Here is a 14,182-nt window from a genome sequence, read left to right on the forward strand (position 1 = left end):
GTAGTCCTAAGAGTATCGGCCAGGCGCGGCGGCTCACACCTGTAATCCCAGCACCTTGGGAGGCGGAGGCGGGCGGATCACGAGGTCAAGAGATCGAGACCATCCTGGCCAACATGGTGAAATTCCGTCTCTACTAAAAATACAAAAATTAGCCAGGTTTGATGGTGGACGCCTGTAATCCCAGCTACTGGGGAGGCTAAGGCGGGAGAATCACTTGGAGGCAGGAGAATCACTTGAACTCAGGAGGCAGAGGTTGCAGTGGGCTAAGATTGCACCACTGTACTCCAGCGTGGTGACAGAGCGAGACTCCATCTCAAAAAATATAAAAATGAAAAGTGTCTTTTAGGCATACAGAGTGGTATAATGGATATTGGAGATTCAGAAAGAGGAAGGATAGGGGAAGTGAGGAATGAAAAATCACCATTTGGGTACAATATACACTATTGGGGTGATGTGTACACTAAAAGCCCAGACTTCACCACTCTACAATTGATCTGTGCAGCCAAAACCAGTTGTACTCCTAAAGCCATTCAAAGAAAAAATTAAAAAAATTAAGGAAATGAGACGTAATATAAACAAAAAACAAGTAAAAACAGTTATCGTATGTTCAAAAAAGGAAGTTCCCCCACTACTTCTGGGGAAGGGAGACGGACTGGAGATTGAGTTAGTCACCAATGGCCAATGATTTCCTCAGTCATGCCTATGTGATGAAATCTCCATAAAACCCCCTAAATGATGGGGTTCTAAGAGCTTCCAGTTTAGTGAACACATCGAAGTGCTGGGAGCGTGGCACTCCCAGAGAGGGTATAGAAGCTCTGCACCCTTTTCCCCATACCTTGCCCTATGCCTTTGATTGTTTCTGAGCTGTATCCTTTATAATAAACTGGTAAGAGCAACTAAAGTGTTTTCCTGAGTTCTTTGAGGCATTCTAGCAAATTATGGAACCTGAAGAGGGGGTTGTATGAACCCCTGAACTCGTGACTTGTGTCTGGAAGTGGGGGTAGTTTTGTGGTACTGAACCCTTAAGCCTGTAGAGTCTGATACTACCTCTGGGTAGTTATTGTCAGAATTGAAGTGAATTGTGGGACACTCATTTGGTATCTGGAGAGTTGGAGAACTGGTTGGTGTGAGAACCCACCGCCCCCCCCCCGCCCCCATATTTGGTGTCAGAAGCATTGTGAGTAAAAATAGTTCAGATGCAGTTTGTGCCCATGGGGTAGAGAGAAGCTGTTTGATCCATCTGAGACTTGTATTTGGAACCTTGGCCTCATTGGTCCCCCTTAACCAGAGCTGTCTGACAGTCTCCTTGTAAGATAAGGGCCCTCAAGAATAATAGGGAAGCAAGAAAAGTCATCTGTGATGTTAATGTGCCATATTGAAAAAAGAGGGGCCGAAAGGTGAACTAAGCATTTATCTGTTTTTTTTTTTTTTTTTTTTTTAAAGAGAGTCTCACTCTGTTGCCCAGGCTGGAGTGCAGTGGCATGATCTTGGAGCCTCCACCTCCCAGGTTCAAGTGATTCTCCTGTCTCAGCCTCCCGAGTAGCCAGACTTACAGGCATGAGCCACCATGCCTGGCTAATTTTTGTATTTTCAGTAGAGATGGGATTTTGCCATGTTGGCCAGACTGCTCTTGAACTCCTGACCTCAAGCGATCCACCTGCCTTGGCCTCCCAAAGTGCTGGGATTACAGGCATGAGCCACTGTGCCTGGCCACGAACTAAGCCTTTATCTGATTTCACTTGAGTGTATTATAGAGTACTGCTTTGCTCAAAGGAAAATATGAAAAGATAATTAATATTCAAACACACATATTTATTAGCCTAGCATGCTAAAAATATGTGAGCTGTGGGTCCTAGGTACCTCAGGACAGCTGATTACAGGGACACTCCTCACAGAAGGAAGGGACAGAAGAAAATGCACAGGGACTTTTAGGAAGATAAGTTGGGCTGGAGGTCAGAGACTGACCCAGGGATCATCCATGAGTGTCAGTCACCTATCCTGGATACATGTGTAAATTTCGGACCTCTACCTGAGTTGGAGGCTGCTTTAAAATTGTCTCAAATGGATTCCTCTCCAGGAGAGATGCCTGCTGAGAACTCAAAAGAACGTTCCTGATAATTTCTAAAAGATTCAATCCTTAAAACTTGTTTCCAAGCAGACTTATAAGGAAGCTGATTTTTGAGTCAGAGGCCTTAAAAGTGTCATATACAAGTGGCATCATTTTAAGTCCAAAGTGAAACACTTGATTTTAATAAGCTAGTTTATTAACTAAAGCTGTTTTCTTATGTTACAGTATTTCAGCACATTTCATTCAACATAAAAAGAATATTAAATATCCCTGGTTGTGGGAGAGTGTTTATTTTTCTCAAAATTATCTAGCATTTTGCTTACAGTGCTTTGAATATTTGACTTAAAATTATTATTGATGTTGAATTGTAGGGTGCTGATTTAGGTCTTGATTCATATACATTTAAAGGAGGTTGGTAACCCCCTCATGGTAGAGTGAAGGGAGAAAAGGGCCAAGAGGACAAAGTACCACTGATAAAGAAGAGATTGTCAAATAGATGCATTCCTAGTCATGAATTATGCTTTTCCAAACATTTTTAAAGCAATGCCTTTGTGTCAACTCAACCCTTCTTCCCCATTTCTTGTCATAGAATGTAGCATGGCCATAGGTGAAAAAGCTTATCATTAAAGTATGAAACCATGAATTATAAGCATTTTGCCATGATGTCCTTTTATACTTATATTTTTAAAAGTACTAACCAACATACAGGAGTTTAGGAATAGTGAAGATATAATTTGATTAAGTTGTAGGTAAACAGAAAGGATAATCTTAGGCTCAGAATTTCTAATATGATTACATGAGTCTACTTTATAAACTGGTATAGCCTATGTTATTAGCCCATAAGTTACTTAAAGGACCAGTGGACCTAATTTTTGTCAGTTTTCAGTCACACTGGTGCCATTCAGGACTCCAGCTGTTTACAGGAAATATGTACTTAACAGAGTAGTATTTTTCCTTGAAAAAAATTTGAATTCAGCCTAAATACAGAATGAATATGAATAGCTTGTGAAAAGGGTTAGAGAACAACAATATTCCTATAGCTTCTGTATTAATGCAGTACAGACAGAGGTTCCTGACGCAGAAAGAAAACCATAAGTAAAAACTGTCAAATTAGAGCTTTAGAATATGACTTGAAAAAGTAGGGATGGGAAAACAGCATAAGAAAATATTTTTTCTTAATGAAGATGGACAGTGTTTACTTGTTTTAAAAATGTTTTGCCTATTTGCCAGCATTGTTTGAAGTAATGCACTGCTACTACCTGGAAGATGTCTAACTTCATTTTCTACAACTCTTAGGTGATTTTGCCATTGTCATCAAGATGCATTGATTTTATTTATGAGGTATATAACTTTAAATATCTAAATGCTGTATTAAGTGACTTGTTTCAAAGGAATAAATAAAGTGAAAACAAAAACAAAAACAAAAAAGAACATTCCAACTATAGTTATATATAGTGTAATGGTTCCTGGTCAGGGTGGATGGGATTCAGAAACTCTTAAAGGTAAAGAAAGAAAATAGCAGTAGTGATCTGAATGTTAAACTGGGGCTCTGTTATACTTTATTCCAGGGGCCAGAGCTGGACCATTTTCACAGATGAAACTCAGCCAAGCTGTTTAATGCTTCCTTCGTATGTTTGGAAAAGTAATAAAAGGTACGATTGACCCACAGGCCACTAGAAAATTAGCTGCTCACTCTGGGGTCAGTCTGACCTTCAGGAAAACTTTTCTAATTGGAACTTGGCTATGTTTTTCCAACATAGACTTAAATCAGACCCTTCCAGAAAAGAATGGTTTGAGGAATTGTTGCTATACAGTCATCAGCTGGAGTGAGGATAGATTTATTTTGTTCACATATTACTGTGTTCATTCAACAGATAATTTTTGAGTACCTACCATATTCTTACATTCTGCTGGAGCTAGGGCTAAAATGGTGAACATGACTGGTGTGATGCCTGTTTTCACAGAGAAGTAAACAATTATAATACCATCTAAGAAGAGTAAAGGAAGCATATTGCCAGGCAGTATACAGGAGAGGTATTCAACCAGAGTAGAGAGGTAGTGAAGATGATCAGGATACTCCTGTGTGTGTGTGTGTGTGTGTGTGTGTGTGTGTATACTTTTTAAAAAAAATTAGTGACTAATCTATTTTTTTTTTTACTGTCTCCATAGTTTTGCCTTTTCCAGAATGTCATATGGTTGGAGTCATATGGTATATAGGCTTTTGAGATTGGCTGCTGCTTTTTTCTTGCTTTCTCTCTCTCTCTTTCGTTCTTTTCTTTTTTCTTTTCTTTTTTTTTCTTTTTTTTTCTTTTTTGAGATGGACTCTCGCTCTGTCACCCAGGCTGAAGTGCAATGGCATGATCTTGGCTCACTGCAACCTCTGCCTCTTGGGTTCAAGCGATTCTCCTGCCTCAGACTCTGTAGTAGCTGGGATTACAGGTGCCTGTTACCATGCCCAGGTAATTTTTTTGTATTTTTAGTAGAGACAGGGTTTCACCATGTTGGCCAGGCTGGTCTTGAACTCCTGACCTCAAGCGATCCACCCGCCTCGGCCTCCCAAAGTGCTGGGATTACAGACGTGAACCACCGCACCCAGCCCAGATTGGCTTTTTACTTAGTAATATGCATTTAAGTTGCTTCCACATCTTTTTGTGGCATGATAGCTGCTTTCCTTTTAGTTCTGAATAATATTCTATTGTCTGGATGTACCAAAGTGTATATACCCGTTCATCTACTGAAGGGCTTCTTGGTTGCTTTCAAGTTTTGGCAATTATGAATAAAGCTGCTGTAAACATTTGTGCAGGTTTTTGTGGGGGCTTAAGTTTCAACTGGCTTTAATATTTTATGTCTAGTTTCCTAATCCATTTGGAGTTTATTCTTGTATGTCATGTGAGATATGAATCTAATTTTATCTTTTTCTAATGGTTACTTAGTTCTCCCAGGATAACTATTAAAAAGCCCATCTTTGCCTTAATGATTTGAGGTGTCAGCTTTATCAGATCTGAATTTCCAAATGCCCTCAAGTCTGTTCTGAGCTTTCTATCGTATTCAATTGGTTTATTTGTATATTCATGTGCCAGAACCACACTATTTTTGTTATAGAGACTTCATAGTATGTTATAGCATCTGCTCTCTTATTATTATTTATTTGCTCTCTTTTGCTTTTTGTTTTTTGCATTCTTCTGGCTAATTTTTTGTATTTGTTTTTCCATATAAGTTGTAGCTTTTTTTTTTTTTTTTTTTTTTTTGAGAAGGAGTCTTGCTCTCTCACCCAGGCTGGAGTGCAGTGGCATGATCTCGGCTTACTGCAACCTCTGTCTCCCGGGTTCAAGAGATTCTCATGCCTCAGCCTTCTGAGTAGCTGGGACTACAGGTGTATGCCACCATGCCTGGCTAATTTTTTTTTTTTTTTTTTTTGAGATGGAGTCTCACTCTGTCACTCAGGCTGGAGTGCAATGGTGCAATCTCGGCTTACTGCAAGCTCTGCCTCCTGGGTTCACGCCATTCTCCTGCCTCAGCCTCCCGAGTAGCTGGGACTACAGGCACCTGCCACCACGCCCAGCTAATTTTTTTTTTTTTGTATTTTTAATAGAGATGGGGTTTCACCAATTTAGCCAGGATGGTCTCGATCTCTGAACCTTGTGATCCACCTGCCTTGGCCTCCCAAAGTGCTGGGATTACAGGCATGAGCCACCACGCCCGGCCCATGTCTGGCTAATTTTTGTATTTTTAGTAGAGACGAGGTTTTACTATGTTGGCCAGGCTGGTCCTGAACTCCTGACCTCAGGTGATCCACCTGCCTTGGCCTCCCAAAATGCTGGGATTACATGTGTGAGCCAACACGCCTGGCTAAGTTGTAGTTTTAACTTGTCTGATACCATAAAAATGCTTATTGTTATTTTTATTGAGATTTTCTTGAACTTTTAAATTAAACTAGGAAGAACTGACAATTTAATATTTAGTTTATTATCCAAGGACAGGCAATGTCTATTTGTTCAAGTCTACTTTGGTGCCTTTTGAAAGTATTTAAAAAATTCTCCTCACATAGTTTTCACACATCTCACGCTAAGCTTATTAAATATTTAGTTTTCTTTGTTGTCGTCACAAGTAGTATTTGTCTAACTGGTTGTTTGTGTATATGAAGGCTGTTGATTTTTGTATGTTAATTTTATATTCTGCTACCTTATTATATTTTTAAATGTTTAAGTTAGTTTTATTATACTTTAGGGTCATCCAGGGATACTGTCTTTCATTGGAATGTAGAAATATTTTTACTTCTTCTTTACCCATTCTTATGCTCCTAAGTAATTTCTCTTGTCTAACTGCATTGACCAGTATCCCTAATTAAGTATTGAATAGTAATCGAGATAGCAGGCATGCTGGTCTCTTTTCTGATCTTAATGGAAATGCTTCTAGTCTTTCCCAATTAAATAAAACATCGGTTCTAGGATAGATAGATATGGATTTTAGGTATATATGATGTACTTCAGGTTTAGGTACCAGTGCCACTTACTTTATAAAGGGAATTGGGATGTTTTGCTTGTTTTTTAATGCTCTGGAACAATTTATAGAGCACTGGGACTATCTGCTCTTTGAAGGCTTACCAAGCCTTCCCTGGAAAACCATGTGGGCTTGATTGTTTTTGCGTAAGGAGCAATTCTTACTTTCTCTATGTTTTTTCTGTGGAAAGTGGTTTGTTTAAGCTAATTGTAATTTGGTAATCTGTATTTCTCTAGGAAATTATCCACTCCATCTAGTTTTTCAAATTTATTTGCATAGAGGTATACAACAAAATAGTATCTTATAATTTTTAAAATTTCTTCTTTCAGTAGTTATTTTCCCTTTGTCATTTCTTATTTTGCAGATTTGTGATTTCTTTTTTTTTTCTGTATCACATTAGTTGGTGGCTTGTATATTTTCTTAGTTCTTTCAAAAACCCAAGATTTTAATTTATTAATTAGGTCTACTGTAATTTTCTATTCCCTTCCTCATTAATTTCTGCTTTTATCTGTATTAGTTACTTCCTTGTGCTTCTTCTTTTTTTTTTTTTTTTTGAGGCAGAGTCTCGCTCTGTTGCCTAGGCTGGAGTGTATGGCGTGACCTCAGCTCACTGCAACCTCCACCTCCCGGGTTCAAGTGATTCTCATGTCTCAGCCTCCCGAATGGGTGGGATTACAGGCACCCACCACCACACCTGGCTAATTTTTGTACTTTTAGTAGGATGGGGTTTTGCCATGTTGGCCAGGCTGGTTTCAAACTCCTGACCTCAAGTGCTCTGCCTGCCTCGGCCTCCCAAAGTGTTGGGATTACAGGTGTGAGCCACTGTGCCCGGGCTCTTCCTTGTGCTTTATCTTGGCTTATTTTATTGTTCTGTTTTTGTTTTTTTTTTTTAACCTGAAATTTTAATTCATTTATCTTCAATCATTTATCTTTACTGATTAAAAGTGTTTACTGTGCAAAGATTCTTTCCTTGATAAAATTCTAGTTAGATTCCTTTCAGCTGTTTTTTCAAGTAAGCACTATCTTTAGGTATGTCCTCAGCAAGAATCCTGCTAACTCAGCTTAGCTAGAATCCCCCACCCTCAATATTTGATTACCCTTAAATATATGATCAAATTCCTCATTCTCCGCCATCTCCCAGGTAATATCTGATTACCTTGGCCTGCTGTTAGCAAGATTCTTTTTAGGTCAGTTTAGCAAGGATTACTCTACTCTCTTAGTAATTTTCTATCTACTGACCTCCCTTACTCCCAACTCTGCTCTTTGACTATAAATTCCCCCTTTTCCTTATTCTTTTTGGAGCTGGGCCCAATCAGTCTCCTGTACTTCAAAACCTCACTGTAGTAGTCCCTGTAACTATTGCAATAGTCCTGAATAAATTCTGCTTTACTGTTTTAACAAATGTCATGGGTAATTTCTTTTTTCTTAACAGCTGCTATGGATTTTCCTCTGGTGGCTGTTATTATGTATCCCATAGATTCTGATATGTAGTTGTTTTCATTGTCATTGTTTGAATATTCTATAGTTTCAGCTGTATTTCTTCTTTCACCCAGAGTTGTTTAATAGTAGAAGATTTTAATATTTCCAGGTGGAAAGACCTTTCTGGTTTTATTTTTGTAAGTATTTTCTAGTTTTATCATATTGTGATCAGGGAGTGTTGTTTGTAATATTTCTACATTATGAAAATTAGTAGTATTTTCTTTGTGATCTAATATATGACCAGTATTTGTGTTACACAGGTTCTTGAAAAGTTGTATTCTCTATTTTCAGGTATAGGGTTCAACATAACTCTAAAAGATATATGTTATTACATATATTGTTTGGATTGGCTATCTCCTTACTTTTTGTGTCTACTTGTTTTGTGCTGAGAGTTAATATATTAAAATATTCTATTATTAACATGTTTCTAAGTCTCCTTGCAGCTCATGTAGATTTTGTTTCATAAAGTTGGTTTCTGTAGTATCTAATGCATACATATTCTTGTTATATCTTTATCATGAATTACAGCATTTAGCATTAAAAATTATAGATTTGTTAATTTTCCTCTTGTTCATTTTTGTGGTATTGAGTGTTTTACAAGATTCTTAATCTAATGCTCTTCAAAGATGCATGCACTGCCCTCACAAATCTATTTCAAAAACTGATGAACAAATTCAGTAAAGTTGCAGGATAAAAAATCAACATACAAAAATCAGTAGCATTTTTATATGCCAAGAGTGAACAATGTAAGAAAAAAACAATGGAGCAATCCCATTTACAATAGCTGCAAATAAAACAAATACCTAGGAATTAATCAAAGAAGTAAGAGGTTTCTACAATGAAAACTATCAAATATTGATGAAAAAATTGAAAAGGACCTTAAAATTGGAAAGAGATTCCATATTCATGGATATGAAGGACAATATTGGTAAAATGTCCATACTATCCAAAGCAATCTACAGATTCAGTGCAATCTCTATCAAAATAACAGTGACATTCTTCACAGAAATAGAAAAAACAATCCTAAAATTTATACAGAACCACAAAAGACCCAGAATAGCCAAAGCTATTCTACACGAAAAGAACAAAACTGGAGGAATCACATTACCTGACTTCAATTTATACTACAGAGCTATAGTAACCAAAACAGCATGGTACTGGCATAAAAACAGACACACAGACCAGCAGAACAGAATAGAGAAGCCAGAAATAAACCCATACATCTACAGTGAACTCATTTTTGATGAAGGTACCAATAACATATTTAATACATTGGGGAAAGGACAGTCTCTTCAATAAATGGTACTGAGAAAACTGGATACCTATGTGCATAAAATGAAGTAGACCCTATCTCTCATTATATACAAAAATAAAAATGGATTAAGACTTAAGTCTAAGACCTCAAACTATGGAACTACTAAAAGAAAACATTGGAGAAACTCTCTGGGACATTGGATTGGGCAGAGATTTCTTGAGTAATACCCCACAAGCACAGGCAACCAAAGCAAAAATGGACAAATAGGATCACATCAAGTTAAGAAGCTTCTGCACAGCAAAGGAAACAATCAACAAAGTGAAGAGACAATTCACAGAATGGGAGAAAATATTAGCAAACTATCCATCTAAAAAGGGATTAATAACTAGAATATCTAAGGAGCTCAAACAACTCTGTAGGTAAATAATCTAATAATCTGACAAAAAAATGGGAAAAATATCTGAATAGACATTTCTCAAAAGAAGATATACAAATGGCAAATAGGTATATGAAAAGGTGTGCAACAGCATTGATCATCAGAGAAATGCAAATCAAAACTGCAATGAGATATCTTACCCCAGTTAAAATGGCTTTTATCCAAAAGTCAGGAAATAACAACTGCTGGTAAGGACATGGAGAAAAAGGGACCCTCATACACTGTTGGTGGAATATACAGTAGTACAACCACTACGAAAAACAGTTTGGAGGTTCCTGAAAAAGCTGAAAATAGAGCTACCATGTGATCCAGCAATCCCACTCCTAGTTACATGCTCAAAAGAAAGGAAATTGATACATTGAAGATATATTTTCACTTCCATGTTTATTGCAGCCCTATTCACAATAGCCAAGATTTGGAAGCAACCTAAGTGTCCATGAACAGATGAATGGATAAATAAAATGTAGCATATATACACTATGGAATATTATTCAACCATAAAAAAGAATGAGATTCTGTCATTTGCAACAACATGGATGGAACTGGAGGTCATTACCTTAAGTGAAATAAGCCAGGCACACAAAGGCAAACTTTGCATGTTCTCACTTATTTGTGGGAGATAAAAATTAAAAACAACTGAACTCATGGAGAAAGAGAGTAGAATAGAATGATGGTTATCAGATGTTGGGAAGAGCAATGGGACAGGGAAAGTTGGGGAGGAGGTAGGGATGGTTAATAGGTACAAGAAAATAGAAAGAATGAATAATACCTAGTATTTGCTAGCACAACAGGGTGACTATCGTAAAAAGTAATTTGATTGTACATTCAAAAATAACTAAAAAGAGTATAATTGGTTTGTAACACAAAAGATAAATGCTTGAGGTGATAGAAACCCCATTTACCCTGATGTGATTATTATTATTGTTATTGCATGCTTGTGTCAAAATGTCTCATGTAATCCATAAATATACATACCTACTATGTACCCATAAAAATTAAAAATATAATTTTTTTAAAAAACAAAGGCATCTGTAAGGAGGAGGGTTGCTTTAGGAAAGAGTTTAGTCTACTGTGGTCTTATTCACTAGAATTTAACTGACACAGTATAAACCTTTGGCACACTATGAAGGAGCCTCTGTTTTTGAGCATGAGAATGGAAGCTGTGATGGCTCTGCCTGGCAGATTGTCAATATCTTCTCAGTTTTGGCAAGTTGCTTTGTTAGAATTTTAGATTGGCCAAGTCCTAGTATTGTCAAAAAAAACCCAACCAAACAAATAAGGGATGAAGAGTAATGGCTGAAGAGGTTTCCTAGTTGAGAGAGTTCTTTTTTTTTTTTTTTTGAGACTGAGTCTCGCTCTGTCTCCCAGGCTGGAGTGCAGTGGCGCAATCTCGGCTCACTGCAAGCTCTGCCTCCCGTGTTCACGCCATTCTCCCGCCTCAGCCTCCTGAGTAGCTGGGACTACAGGCGCCCGCCACCACGCCTGGCTAATTTTTTTTGTATTTTTAGTAGAGATGGAGTTTCACCGTGTTAGCCAGGATGGTCTCGATCTCCTGACCTCGTGATCCGCCTGCCTCGGCCTCCCAAAGTGCTGGGATTACAGGTGTGAGCCACCGCGTCTGGCCAAGAAAGTTCTTTTTTTTTTTTTTTTTTTTTTTTAAATGACCATGTTCAGTAGCTTCACTGGCTAGTTTGATATTTGGGTAAAGTAGCTGTTAACTATTGTGAGGATTGGGGCAGAGAGCAAAGGGACAAAAGAAGATATAAGGCAACGAGAGAGAGGAGGAAGTTAAACTGGTTTGCTGCCTTTCCTGGCTTGCCTCTGCCCCGACTTCTAAGTCCAGGAACAAAAATTCTTGGAAGAAGTAGAGGTTAAAAATCTCTGGGAGGCTAGGATAGAGTTCAATATTGTGCTTTTCTCAGAGGCCCCAAGGTGCATGACTAGGGGAACCATTCACATGAATCAGTGCAATGATGTGTGCCTAAGTAGTCTGTATATCTCGTTAAAATGCTGATTTAGTATGACTGAGATGAGGTGTGAAATTTTCCATTCTTTTCTTTTCTTTCTTTTTCTTTTTCTTTTTTCTTTTTTTTTTTTTTTTTGAGACAGGGTGTTGTTCTGCCACCCAGGCCAGAGTGCGGTGGCACAATCACAGCTCACTGCAGCCTTGACCTCCCCAGGCTTGAGCGATCCTCCCACCTCAGCTGGCACTACCGGCATGGGCCACCACACCCACTAGTTTTTAAAATTTTTTGTAGAGATGGGGTTTCTCCATGTTGTCCAGACTTGTCTTGAACTCCTGGGCTCGAGCGATTTGCCTGCCTCAGCCTCCCAGAGTGCTGGGATTATGGGTGTGAGCCACTGCACCTGGCTGAAATTCTCCATTTCTAACTTGCTCCCAGGTGAATGAGAATGTTGCATGTCTAAGAACCATATTTTAAATAGCAAGTTTCCAAGGAAATTATGCATATCAATCCTCAAAACAATCTTATAATGTAGTAGTCACTGCAGTATTTCTAATTTATACACAAGAAAGTTGAGATTAAATCACTAGCCTAGTTCACCCAACTAAGTAAGGAACAAAGCCAGGATTTAAACTCAGGTAGTCTGCATCTGTCATCTACATTTACAAATATATGTATAAATTAATAAAATTTATTTTTTAGAGCAGTTTTAGGCTTATAGAAAAATTGAGTGGGAAGTAGAGAGAATTCCCACCTATACTGCTTCCTACCTCCCCACAGCTTCTTTTATAATTAGCATCTTGCATTGGTGTGTTACATTTGTTATAGTTGATGAATCAATATTGGTACATTGTTACTAACTAGAGTCCATAGTTATCAATAATGATAACAAACAAACTATTGTACTTGTTTATGTATCTACCATACTCGGCTTTTTATTATTTTAGTGTACTTGTTCTATTTGTTTTTTGTTTGTTTGTTTGTTTGTTTTTCAACTTAATAAAAGTTTATTTTCACAATGCTGCAGAGGTAAGTCCCCAAACTTTACAATCCTCATTTGTTTCTCTCAAAAAGATCTCTTTTTTTAAAAAAAGGCTTTAGAATACGACACCATGTTTAAAATCCTGCAAGCTATTTTTGAAATCTAAATTAAATTCTGACAATGATAAAATGTTTGCCAGCCAATCAAAGTCCCAAACTAATTAACATTCAAAGTAAAAAAGAATCATCATTGGGATCTCATTATATTTTGATAGCTGTAAAGGCTGATTGACTCCTGTCATTCATAGTGTCATAAGCAAATAATATCACTTACATTCTAGAAAAAGAAATAAGCATATTTGTCTTGTACATCTTATACACTGAGGTATAAAACCATGTTTTACCAACTTTTTTTATTAATGTACCAAATAATTTCTTCCACAATGGCAACTGTGGTAAAATCCCCCATAGCATTAGCCAACCTGCTGGCATGTTCTATGGTCTTCTAATTAATATAGTGCACAGACATTTATAAGCTACACAGCCACAGTAATTTACAAGTAACTAATAAATATTGAAATGCTGGGAATATAACAAAACTACATTCTAAATAGTTTACTTTCCCTTTTTCCTTATATTATTACTTTTATATTCATTCTTCCCACTCATTTTTTCACTAGACTCTATTAAATTTAAGATTTAAATATGGCTAAGCATAAGACAAAAGAGATGAGTGTCAACAATATAGCTGAATTTTATCAGTGTCCAAGCCACTTAAAGCTGTTCTCCAAAAGATAAGTTATTCAACCCAAGGCAAACAGAGAAAGTTGGATTTGAATCTTAGGTTCTTTATATTTTTAACTGTCAGGTCCACAGGAACATCCAAGGCTCTAGTTTTGAATGTCTACATGTCATGAAGTTAACTGGAAAAAAACAAAAAGAAGTTAACTGGCACTAGTGGAATGTCGATTACTGAAGATGAACCCCTAGACACATTCAGCAAGACATTCAACTTGCAGAAGGCAGGGAATTTGGAGTGGTACACAATCAGATAACAAGGTTTCAAGCTCTAGTCAAAGACAAGATGATATTATACCTAAATAACAATTTCTAAGGAACTTGAATAACAATCTCTAAGGACTCTTGTCACTATATGAAGAACTTAAGTTAATGGCTCCACACTCAATTAAAAGGACAGCCATTTAATCAATTTTCTGCAGTGAATTATTAGACTAACTTCCTAGCATCTGGAGATTACAGTATGTTCCACCTTGAAGCTATCACAATCAAGACTATTACCTGACATGCATTCAACAAATATTCGATGACAAACAAAGTATAAGGCTAATTAATTATAAGGTTACAGAAAGTTAGGTCTTCTAACACCTAAGTGTTAAGTGGACTCAATGTTGAACCTTTTTGAGTGCCAACATGACACTCAAAGGAAATGCTCATGAACATTTCAGATTTCAGATTTGGGATGCCCAACTGGTAAGTAT

At 37.3% G+C, this 14,182-nt stretch overlaps 1 long non-coding RNA gene across 1 annotated transcript in view; it reads left to right on the forward strand.

Annotated features, from left to right (window-relative positions):
- LOC134728586 (uncharacterized) overlaps nt 1-14,182 on the forward strand; it is a 194,391-nt gene that overhangs the window by 122,759 nt on the left and 57,450 nt on the right. The window contains exon 3 of the long non-coding RNA XR_010109169.1: nt 3,637-3,720. This is a non-coding gene — a long non-coding RNA (uncharacterized LOC134728586). The remainder of the gene's footprint in view (nt 1-3,636; nt 3,721-14,182) is intronic.

This window comes from Pan paniscus, chromosome 11 (assembly GCF_029289425.2).
Source record: "Pan paniscus chromosome 11, NHGRI_mPanPan1-v2.0_pri, whole genome shotgun sequence".
Lineage (NCBI taxonomy): Eukaryota > Metazoa > Chordata > Mammalia > Primates > Hominidae > Pan > Pan paniscus.